Source organism: Anolis carolinensis, chromosome 2 (genome assembly GCF_035594765.1).
Source record: "Anolis carolinensis isolate JA03-04 chromosome 2, rAnoCar3.1.pri, whole genome shotgun sequence".
NCBI classification, from domain to species: Eukaryota; Metazoa; Chordata; class Lepidosauria; order Squamata; family Dactyloidae; genus Anolis; species Anolis carolinensis.
Genome location: NC_085842.1, coordinates 64,422,414 through 64,434,710, shown reverse-complemented (window position 1 = coordinate 64,434,710; position 12,297 = coordinate 64,422,414). Strand labels below are relative to the sequence as shown.

The 12,297-nt window shown below is 40.6% G+C and overlaps 1 long non-coding RNA gene across 1 annotated transcript; it reads right to left on the bottom strand.

Annotated features, from left to right (window-relative positions):
• Positions 1-391: 391 nt before the first annotated feature.
• Positions 392-11,187, bottom strand: LOC134296035 (uncharacterized). The gene is made up of 3 exons (XR_010002594.1): positions 9,494-11,187; positions 8,146-8,331; positions 392-1,988 (listed from the first exon to the last, which is right to left on the bottom strand). It is a non-coding gene; the product is annotated as an uncharacterized LOC134296035 (long non-coding RNA).
• Positions 11,188-12,297: the final 1,110 nt, after the last annotated feature.

Genomic DNA, 12,297 nt, shown 5'->3' with positions numbered 1-12,297 from the left:
ATCATATACATTATGCCCATTCTTGTGATTCTTAAAGTGTCACACCAGTCTTATTAATGAGGTGCAAGCAATTGCCAAGGGAGAGAGAGGCTATCCTTTATGACTCCTAGACCAAACATTTGTGCAGGCTCTTACTGACATGAAGAGCAATGTGCCCACTCCTTCTTCTGCATCTCCTGAGGACCAGAGATTGTTTTTCTGATGTTGCATTTTGTTAATAACCAAGTATATCCTTTTTTGTCTTATCCAGAGCTGCTTGTATCTTGGGCACCTGAAGGGATTCCATGTACTTTTTTACACTGGGCTTTGAATGCGAATGAAAGAGCTGGCAGACAATTATTCTGGCAGATAACTATGACACATGTACCAAGTGTATACACCAAGTGTATTTCAATTCTTTTGAACATTCACTTCTGTGCCCAAGCTGGCTGAACCATCAAAAAGAGTGGATTTTCTGGAACTACAAGCAGGAATATTGTTGGAGGCAGGGTGAGGAAGGTGAGAACATAACCTCTCCCTCGATCTAATTTTTCTTCAGTTCCCAAATTTCTCACATTACAATAACTTAAAATTTCAGTTGAACCTTTAGAAATACATTTGAGACATCTAAAAAAGGAGGAAGACAAAAGTTACCAAAGGAATATGTTCACATCAAATATAAGGTGTGAATTGTTTTTAGTATCTTTCTTTGATATATTAGAAACTGGGATACTGAAGGAAAATTACAAAAGCAAGAGAATTGAGTGGCAATACCATTCTTTGGCGTAGAGTTAGACCCTTGGCTGCAAGGTATCCTGAATGCTGCCATTTTTTCTGCTCTTCAATTCTGCTTTGTGCCTTATTTCCATGTTTCTGACCTTCGGGTGGATGATTCAGGTTACTTTAAGAAATGCCCATCATCTCCTGGTTTCTCTATTATTTGTAAATCAATTGGCTGAACAAGACCATGTTGGGATTTTCTTTCATGAGCCCTTTTGCACATTATTGTGGTGGTATGTGATTTATTTATTTATTTTGGCTTACATGCTGCTCCCACTTCTGAGATACACTGTTATCCTTCCATTGTCTGTTGCTTGTTTTAATTTGGTGCTCTGACATGAAGGCTTAGTTCTTCCCCATTGTCGCTTTTATCTGATCTTGATATTTTCCAGATCTGATGCTGCTGCTTGCATTCTTCTTCCTTTCATTTCATCATCATTGGAGCATATCTTTATGAGCCTGTTCAGCTGCCGCATTGCAAATAGCTTGCCACATGCATCTGATTATACCCACTTTGCAAATCAAATTATCCCTTTGCCATTAAAGTGGCTGCTTCAATAAACTCAAACAGAAGCAAGTTCTAATGATGCTAAAATGAAGTGAAACTCCCCCAAACTTTCCAAATGATTCTGCAGTTTATAATATGCAGATGTTTGTGTCATTTATAATGACATGCAACATCTGTTTTTTTTCTCAATTTCAGATCTCCCAGTGCCACCTCACTTATTTATCCATCCACTATTTTCTTTTTCATTCCCTAATTGCTCTCCCAACTCCAGCAGCACACTTTTATTTCAATGTGTGACTTATATTTCCTCAATTCAAAAGAAAATCTAGCAACCGGCACCATTTATCCTCTTTAAAAAGTACTTGCCTTGGTGCAATGCACTCATTTGACTACAGTGGAACTAAAATGCACTGTATGAAAGCAAGAGTCGGATTGTGTAAGATACAATGTAGTAAGTTCATCCAGTGAAGACATGTAAGCACCAAACTCATTCAGATATAGCCCCCAAATGGTTGTATTTGTATTACATAACATCATTTAAGAGGCAATGAAATACTCAACTGGATAGGATGGGAGCTGCACATGGAAGGTCAAGCTCATAGCAAACCAGATCCCTGGAGACACAATTCACTTCAGTTTGCTTCTGTAGCTCCTATGATTACAGGTTTAGCCCAGTGAATGAGGAAACCAGAAGGAAGGGTTGGGTTCAAGAGAGAGAGAGCTGGAAAAGAGAGGAGCTGGAATTACTAGAGATACAGAGCAAACCCTTAACAAACTGTGCTAAGAAAACCCTGTGACAGGATTGTCATGTGTTGGAAAGCGACTTGAAGGTACACAACAACAACAAATTTTCAACTGTGTATTTAGAAAGGAATAAAATAATTCTTTGTAATGTAATTTCTTTATAGTATTTTTTCATTTTGTATTTAGGGCTTTAGGATTTACATTTAGTTATTGCAGTGCAACTGCAGTGCAATCCTGCACAGGTATCTCATTGGATGCATGGAATTTTGAGGGCAGTGCATATTTCTCAGATTTAATATACAATTTGTTGTACTGTTGTTAAATATATATTGCCACTTAAATTGTTGGCCCCATAAAGCCCAGAAAAAGGTACAACTCCATCTTCCAAACACCACAGGAGAAAGGCAAAGTATAAATCCAATAACCCAACCAGTTCAAAAACAGCAACTGAGGGCTCTTCCACATAGCCATATAACCCAGAATACCAAGGCAGATAATCCACAACATCTGCTTTGAACAGTGAGTCTACATTGCCATATAATCCAGTTCAATGTGGATTTTATACAGCTGTGTGGAAGGGACCTGAGATGACTGTTAAGTAACAATGCTATATAGCAAATAAAAACTCCTCCCTTTCTCTCTCTCTCTTTTTGTTCTGATGAATTCACATAAAATAAATTTCATAAATTTTATACTGACATTTTATATTATGATAATTATTCATTTCATTCTGCCCTTCATAAAAGATACTCAGCAGGGTCCTTCCCTGCCTATTCTATATTCACAATAAGCCTGCAAGGTATGTTAGGTTTAAGATAGAAAGGGCTTAAGATCTTCTAGTATTTGCTATGAGAAACCAGCAATCTTATGACTCATTCTGATTGTGAATTTGGCTAAAATATATTTCCTCTCTCTTTTGTTTCTCTTTCTCTTCCCCCTCTACTATGACTATCGGCTTACGACCCATCTAAAAGGTAAAGGTTTCCCCTGACGTTAAGTCCAGTTGTGTCCGACCCTGGGGGTTGGTGCTCATCTCCATTTCTAAGCCGAAGAGCCGGCGTTGTCCGTAGACACCTCCAAGGTCATGTGGCCGGCATGACTGCATGGAACACCGTTACCTTCCCGCCAGAGCGGTACCTATTGATCTACTCACATTGACATGTTTTTGAACTGCTAGGTTGGCAGAAGCTGGAGCTAACAGCAGATGCTCACTCCGCTCCCCGGATTTGAACCTGGGATCTTTCGGTCTGCAAGTTCAGCAGCTCAGCACTTTAACACCCTGAGCCATCGGAGGCTCATCTAGACAGGCCCAAAACACGAGACCTGTCTCAGTTTTACCGGAGGTATCTAAATGATGCCTCTAGAAAAAGCTTGTTTATTTTACATTAATTAAACACCTTATTAGATCCAGATCTTTATGAAAGATCCTGATTTAATGAAGTACTAGGTGAGTTTACACAGTCATCTCGCTTCTTCAAGCCTTGAAAGTTCTAGAGGAGTAGGATGGTACCCCCGAAAACTTACTGAAAATGGTCCCTGGAGCCTCTCCTCACATCCCCATGGCATGAGAAAACGATGACTGAAAAGATGGGAGAGAGAGGGATTTTCCTCCTCACCCCACCCATCTCCTCAGACATCATTTTCTTGCACTATGAGGACACAAGGAGAGGCTCTATGGCGGCCAGTAAGTTTTTGGAGGTAAATCGCAGGTTTTGGGGTGGCTACATGCTATCCCGATTTCAGGCGGGATAACAAGTAGCCACCCTGGGAGAGAAATCCCATGTTTGTGGATGAGATGGGGACTAGAACCCAAGCTGAAGTGGGCTACTTTAACTAATTTTGGCATGGATTTTGATGTTTTCTGGAAACACCCTTAGTTTTCATAACTTGTTGGGGCTGAAGTGTTTTTTCTCTTCTCCCTCAAGCATGGGACTCATACATAGGGCAAACAGGGGCATTTGGCCATGAAAATAGTAGAAGAATATTAACTTTCATTCTCCTATTACTGTTCTTCTGATCAAAATGAGCGCTGACTAAGCCTCATTTTCAAGCAAAAAAAAATCAGAACAACAAAAGATCTAACAACAAATCTGTTATGCAATATGTAGGTTAGTCTTCATGTGAGATAGAAAGAAACAAATGTTTTTAACTTTTCAAATTATTTTTTGAAAGAATTAACCGACCTATCTAAAGTAATTTTCAGTTAAGTATCTTTCCAGCTGCTGGGAACTATATTATTGTAATTATTTGAAAGTATTCATTAATGGCTTTTCTGATCATCAGTGCCCCAGAGTGACATGTAATAAAATAGATGAAAGTAAAGCATTTAAAAATAAAATTAAATGAGTGTTGAAACCTAAAGGCCAGATAAAAGAATATAGTTTAGGTTTGCCTGCTGGAGACTCAGCAAGTATGCAGCCATGCTAATTTCTCCTGGTAAGGAGTAGCTACAAAGCCATGTCCCTTAAGGATAGTGGGTCAAAAACAGGACCTCTGCTGAAGATCTCAGATTCTGGGTGAGTGCACACAGAAGAATACAGTCTGTTAGATATCTGCAAATCTATTGCTGAATTTTATACAGTAATAGGAGGCTCTCAGAAAAGGGCATAACAAGGAAGAAAACATTAGGCTCTCAATGATTGTCTCATGACATGATATGAGCAGGATTAAAGACAATATGGGAGTAACTAGTTACAAATAACTAAAATTAAATCTTAACATTACAACTGCAATATAATAACGGACTTTGTTTGTTTGGGGGGGGGGGTTACCAAAAGTTTTATTTGCTTTTATAAGGATTATACTGTATAAGGTCGTGGACTTTCTAAAGAATAGAGGAAAAATGTCATAAACGCTGCCTCATACTGATCAATTGGGGGGGGGGGGGCATTTTTGAAGTATCTAAAAGTATTGTTGAAGGCTTTCATGGCCAGGATCACAGGGTTGTTGTATGTCTTTCGGGAGAGAATACTTCTGGAACATGGCCACACAGCCCGAAAGACATACAACAACCCTATCTAAAAGTAACTTAAATCAAATTTGAGAAACAAACATGTAATAATCTACGTTTCAAAAACATTGCAAAAGCCACGGAAAGTGCTGGGGGCCTTCGAACTATAACCTTAATTATATATTCTTACTAATTGCCAGACTCTTGTCTGGAAGTGAATCTTTTCTGATACATCAGAGGAGCCAGGATGGTTATATTTTGCCTCTCACATCCTGTTTTGTGGAGCACAGTGAGTCAAAGAAAGGTAATTTGTTTCACAATGTCTGTAAGGCCACTTAACTCACCCCTCCTGGTAACTTGACATTAAGAGGAAGAAACATGAGGTTTCTGTTACAACTCAATGAACACTGTAAATGTGGTTAACTCTCTTCTGGGGAACCAAACTTCTGTGAATACCAACTCAATTAGAAATACAATACAGAAACAATACATGCCATTTGTTTGAGCCACTAACAAAACACTGTTGTTTTTTGCCCTGTGTGCCCCTACAAAGCTCCATAGCCAGATAAAGCAGTGTAGTTGCTTTGTCTCTTCCTATTTGTACAGAGTTTCTTGAAATTCTGTGCATTACATCATCACAAAACCTGACATAATAATAATAATAATAATAATAATAATAATAATAATAATAATAATAATAATAGGTTCAGACTCTGGTAGAACCGTCTTTGGTCTGATTGAAACAGTTGATTTTGTCTGTACTGGATGATTCTGGCTTCATACCTTTCAATTTTTCTGGCTGTTGCTGTAATTTGTTCTTTCACGATTTCCAAAGCTTCTTCAATTTTTCTGGTGTTCAGCCAGTACTTTCGGATCAGGTATTGCTTGATTTTGTCATTCTTCAGTTTCCTCTCTTTCATATTTTTCAGGTTACTTGCATCTGATCTAAGTTTCTTGATTTTCAACTCTAGCCTGACCTTCCACTTTGGTTTTCCAGTCGATTTTCTTTGGGGCTGCCTTGGTTGTAGGAGCCCAAGTTCTTCTGTTACTATCACTGCTGCACTGTAGGCAAACTGGTTTGTTTGTTCAATTGATGTTATTTGGACAGTGGAGAGTGCTGCATTCACATCTTTCATGAGAGGCGCCAGGTGTCTCTTGGGCACTGTTTTTAGAGTTGGGAGCCGCTGTCTTATTGCATTTGCTGCAGCATGAGCCATGATCATGACAAAGGGTCAGAAAAATTCTCAAAAGCAAGCTCAATGGAGGCAACACCATCAAGGCCATAAACACCTGGGCCATACCTGTCATAAGATATACTGCTGGCATTATAAATTGGACACAGGTGGAACTGGACAATTTGGACAGAAAAACAAGAAAACTCATGACCATTCATCATTCACTGCACCCTCGCAGTGATGTTGACCGGCTATATCTGCCTAGAAGATCAGGGGGCAGAGGACTCTTACAAGTAAAGCAAGCAGTCAAAGAAGAAGAACATGCCCTGGCAGAATATGTCAAGCAAAGTGAAGAACCTGCTTTGATTGAAGTCAAAAATCAGAAACTCCTCAAAACACAGCAGACAAAAAACCAGTACAAGAAAACCGCACTACAAACTAGAGCTGACAGCTGGCACAACAAAACACTGCATGGAAAGTTCCTTGACAAAATTGAAGGAAAAGCTGATAAGGAGAAGACCTGGCTCTGGCTCATGAATGGGACCCTGAAGAAGGAGACAGAAGGCCTGATCCTTGCAGCCCAGGAGCAAGCCATCAGAACAAATGCAATTAAGGCCAAGATTGAAAAATCAGCTGATGACCCAAAATGCAGACTGTGCAAGGAAACCGACGAAACCATTGATCATATCCTCAGCTGCTGTAAGAAAATCGCACAGACAGACTACAAACAGAGGCACAACTATGTGGCCCAAATGATTCATTGGAACTTATGCCTCAAGTACCACCTCCCAGCAGCAAAGAACTGGTGGGATCACAAACCTGCAAGAGTATTGGAGGATGAACATGCAAAGATGCTGTGGGACTTCCGAATCCAGACTGACAAAGTTCTGGAGCACAGCACACCAGACATCACAGTTGTGGAAAGGAACAGGGTTTGGATCATTGATGTTGCCATCCCAGGTGACAGTCGCATAGATGAAAAACAGCAGGAAAAACTCGGCCGCTATCAGGACCTCAAGATTGAACTTCAAAGACTCTGGCAGAGACCAGTACAGGTGGTCCCGGTGGTGATGGGCACACTGGGTGCTGTGCCGAAAGATCTCAGCCGGCATTTGGAGACAATAGACATTGACAAAATCACCATCTGCCAACTGCAAAAGGCCACCCTACTGGGATCTGCACACATCATCAGAAAATACATCACACAGTCCTAGACACTTGGGAAGTGTTCGACTTGTGGTTTTGCGAAACGAAATCCAGCATATCTATCTTGTTTGCTGTGCCATACAATGTCGTTGTGTTGATAATAATAATAATAATAATAATAAAAACTTTATTTTTGTACCCCGCCTCCATCTCCCCGAAGGGACTCGGGGCAGCTTACATGGGACCAAGCCTGGGTAATTACAATAAACAGAAAGTAAAACACATCATAATAAAATACAGAATTAAACACATTAGCATATTAAATTAAAATGGTGACCATAATATAGTAAGACATAATTTAGGCACCAGAATAAAAGTCATAAAAACAGACTGGATCAAAGTGCACAGAGTGAATGTTGTAAACACAGGGGATAAGGTAGGTAGACTAAAGTGCTACAATCAGTAAGAGACTTGGGATGGGGTGGACACTGGAGCTATTTCCAACTGATAGAATAGTGTAAAGTGCATCAAATAAAATAGTGATCACTGGAACGGGATCTGTCATGAGGATGACCATTCATTCTCCCAAAGCATGCTGGAAAAGCCAGGTTTTTAAACCTTTCCTAAAGGCTAATAGGGTGGGGGCCTGCCTAATCTCCCTGGGGAGCGTGTTCCAGAGCTGGGGGGCCACCATGGAGAAGGCCCTCTCTCTCGTCTCCACCAGCCGTGCTTGTGACAGCGGTGGGAGTGAGAGGAGGCCCTCCCCCGATGAACAAAGAGATTGTGCAGGTTCATAGGGGGAAATGTGGTCACAAAGGTAGGTGGGGCTTGAACTGTTTGGGGCTTTGTAGGTGATCACTTACACTTTGAATTGGGCCCGGAAGATGAACGGCAGCCAGTGGAGCTCCTTAAACAGAGGGATTGACTGCTCCCTGTAATTTGCTCCAGTTAGTAGTCTGGCTGCAGAACATTGGACCAGTTGAAGTTTACAGGCCATCTTCAAGGCAGCCCCACGTAGAGCGCATTGCAATAGTCCAGTCTAGAGGTAACTAAGGAATGGAACACAGTGGTCAGACTTCACAAGGTATCGTCACAGCTGGCGCACAAGTTTCAATTGTGCAAAGGCCCACCCGGCCACCGCCGACACCTGTGCATCAAGTGTCAGCGCTGAGTCCAGGAGGACCCTCAAACTGCAGACCTGTATCTTCAGGGGGAGTGCGACCCCGACAAGCACAGGTTGCCACCCTATACCCTGATCGGCCATACAACTGACCTGGAGGACCTCTGTCTTGTCAAGACTGAACGTCAGCTTGTTTGCCATCATCCAGCCCATCACAGCGGCCAGACACTGATCCAGTATCTGAGGGGCTTCCTTGGATTTTGGTGGAAAAGAGTTGCAGAGTTGGGTGTCATCTGTGTAGAGATGGCACCGAACTCCAAGACTCCAGATGACCTCTCCCAGCAGTTTCATGTAGATGTTAAAAAGCATGGGGGACAGAATGGAACCTTGCGGGACCCCACAGGTCAATGGCCAGGAGTCCGAGCAGGTGTACCCCAACGTCACCAACTGGGAACAGCCCTCCAAGGAGGACCAGAGCCACCGCAAAGCCCCCAAGGCATCCATTTTTTGAGGGGAGGTACATCTACACTGTAAAATTAATGTAGTTTGACACTACTTTAGCTGCCATGGCTCAATGGTATGTAATCCTGGAAGTTGTCGTTTGGTGAGGCACCAGCACTCATTGGCAGATGAGGCTAAGGACCTTGCAAATCTAAAACTCCCATGATTCAATAGCATTGAGTTATGGTAGTTAAAGAGGTATCAAACTGCATTATTTCTACAGTGGAGATGCACCCCTGCCCTTACACAGCTGAGGATCTCTTGCTCCCTTGTGGGTTAATTTCCTCAGGTGGCCTTTCTTATTTCAGGATTTTAATAATGATGAACAACAAATTGCCAGCCAGCTGCTTCTCATTAATTTTTGCTACAATTACATCTGGAAACAAAGTGTGTCTGCACAGGAATTAATAAAAAATGTATTCTTCGCATGTCCAGAGTCCTCAAGAAAGGAATGGAAAATAGGTCCATATAAGGAAATTTATTTCTAGCATATATTAGCTGGGGTCCATTTGTATTATGTATGACATTTTCATTTTTGCATTGCAGTGGAAAATATCCACCCCCAAACTATACAGAAATATAAATAATACCTTCTGCCGCTCTTGATCAAGTCTAAGAAGAGAGTCTCCTTTTAGGGATGGTAATATTCAACCTTTCTGTCCTCGCACATTAAGACTAATAATTTCCAGTTTTCTTCCCATGACTAAAAAACTGGAGTATTTCAGGAAATAATTCTGTGCAGAAAGATATATATTTTTTAATTAGAACTGTAGGACTGTGTATTAAAAAACTATGTTTCCAGTCAGATTGCCATTTTTCTATATAAAAAGCAGACATCTTGTGTGACAAAAAATTGTTCAACAAAAACCTTGTGCAAAAATCTTACACAACAAAATCTTACAGCAGGGTATATGTGTTGCTTTTGAAAGATAGCTGTCCTGATCACTTTTAGCAGTGTGGGTTTGATACAATTGCTGGAGCAAGGAAGCAGCTGTGCTCATAAATTACCTGAGAAATTTCATTTTTTTAAAAAAGCAATAGATCTTATGAAATGACAAGGAAAAGTTGTGAAATTCTCACAGACAAGCTGCTAAAATGTGGGTTAAGTGCTGACGTTAGGTGAATTTATAACTGGATGATGGACAGAGTGTGTTCAGCAGTGGCTGCTCTTTAGTCTATCAAAGTGACTACTGGAGTCCATAGCACTCTGTCCTGGGTTCAGTAGTGTTTGACATGTTTATAAGTGATTTGGGTGATGAAAAATGTGTTGATGATGCCAAATTAGGAGGTGAAGCTAATATCCCAGAGGACAGGATTACAATTGAAAATGACCTTTACACATTGAATAGCTAACAAAATTATCTTTAACATATATCAATGTAAGGTAGTACATTTTGATAGGAAAAATTAAATGCACAATTATAAGATTTTATGGCACCTTTCTTCATGGTAGAAAAGGATCTAGGAGTCTGAGAAGATCACAAGCACGAGTCAGTAGTGCAGTGGTTCTCAACCTGTGGGTCCCCAGATGTTTTAGCCTTCAACTCTCAGAAATCCCAGAAATCCTAACAGCTGGTAAACTGGCTGGAATTTCTGGGAGTTGTAGGCCAAAACACCAGGGGACCCACAGGTTGAGAACCATTGCGATAGTGTGATGTAGCAGCCAAAAAGGGCAACAGATGGAGGGAAGTAACAGTGCTACTTTTTTCAGCTTGATCAGATGTTATCTGGATAGTTCCAGCTTGTCAGTAACTGGATACTGACAAGCTGGAACATGTTCAGGGGAGAACAACTGAGATGGTCAAAGGTGTGGGAATGGCTTAGGGAACTGGGTGCATATACCATTGAGGTGACTGAGAAGCGATAAGATGGCTATCTTTAATGTCTGAAGGGATATAATGTGGAAGATGCTGTAATCTTGTTTTCTGCTGTTCCAGAGACAAGAACACTAACCAACGGAGTCAAATTACAAATGCCACCTTCTTTCACATCTCAGTCAGGGTTTAAGGCACAAAGGTAACCTGCCATTGGTAAAGCAGGGATAGGTCAGAGCCATATATAGTAGAGCATCTTATTTCCTAAAGTGGCTACTAGATGCCTATAGAAAACACAAGAACAGGACATGAAGGCGATAGCATGCATTGGCTCTTCTTGGTATTTATTTATTTACCATATTTATGCCCCGCTGTTCTCAACCCTGAAGGGGACACAAGGTTGCTTTATACATAAGCAACTATTTGATGCCTTAGAACAGGGGTCCCCAAACTAAGGCCCGGGGGCCGGATGCGGCCCATTGAAGCCATTAATCCGGCCCCCACGGCACAAGGGCAGAAGGGGATTGGGCTAAATGACCCAAGGGGTCTCTTCTTCTCTTACAACCCTTATTATTATTATTATTATTATTATTATTAGTATTATTATTATTATTATGAAACAGCAAACAAGATAGACATGCTGAATTTCATATCACAAAATCACAAGTCGCACACTTCCCAAGCATTTAGGACTGTGTGATGTATTTTGCAGTTGGCAGATCGTAATTTTGTCAACGTCTATTGTTTCCAAATGCCGGCTGAGATCTTTTGGCACGGCACCCAGTGTACCCATCACCACTGGGTAATAATAATAGTAATAATAATAATAATAATAATAATAATAATAATAATAATAATAAATATTGAGGCTGGGAGGCCATCTGTCAGGGGTGCTTTGCTTGTGCTTTTGGTGCAGAGAGGCAGAAGGGGGTTGGATTCAATGGCCCAAGGGTCTATTATTATTATTATTATTATTATTATTATTATTATTACAGTAGAGTCTCACTTATCCAACACTCACTTATCCAACGTTCTGGATTATCCAACGCATTTTTGTAGTCAATGTTTACAATATATCATGATATTTTGGTTCTAAATTCATAAATACAGTAATTACTACATAGCATTACTGCGTATTGAACTACTTTTTGTCAAATTTGTTGTATAACATGATGTTTTGGTGCTTAATTTGTAAAATCACAACCTAATTTGATGTTTAATAGGCTTTTCCTTAATATTTCCTTATTATCCAACATATTCGCTTATCCAACGTTCTGCCAGCCCGTTTATGTTGGATAAGCGAGACTACTGTATTATTATTATTATTGACATTGAGGCTGGGAGGCCATCTGTCAGGGGTGCTTTGCTTGTGCTTTTGGTGCACAGAGGCAGAAGGGGGTTGGACTCAATGGCCCAAGGGTCTATTATTATTATTATTATTATTATTATTATTATTATTATTATTATTATTATTATTATTGACATTGAGGCTGAGAGGCCATCCGTCAGGGGTGCTTTGCTTGTTCTTTCAGTGCACAAAGGCAGAAGGGGATTGGACTCAATGGCCCAAAGGTCTATTA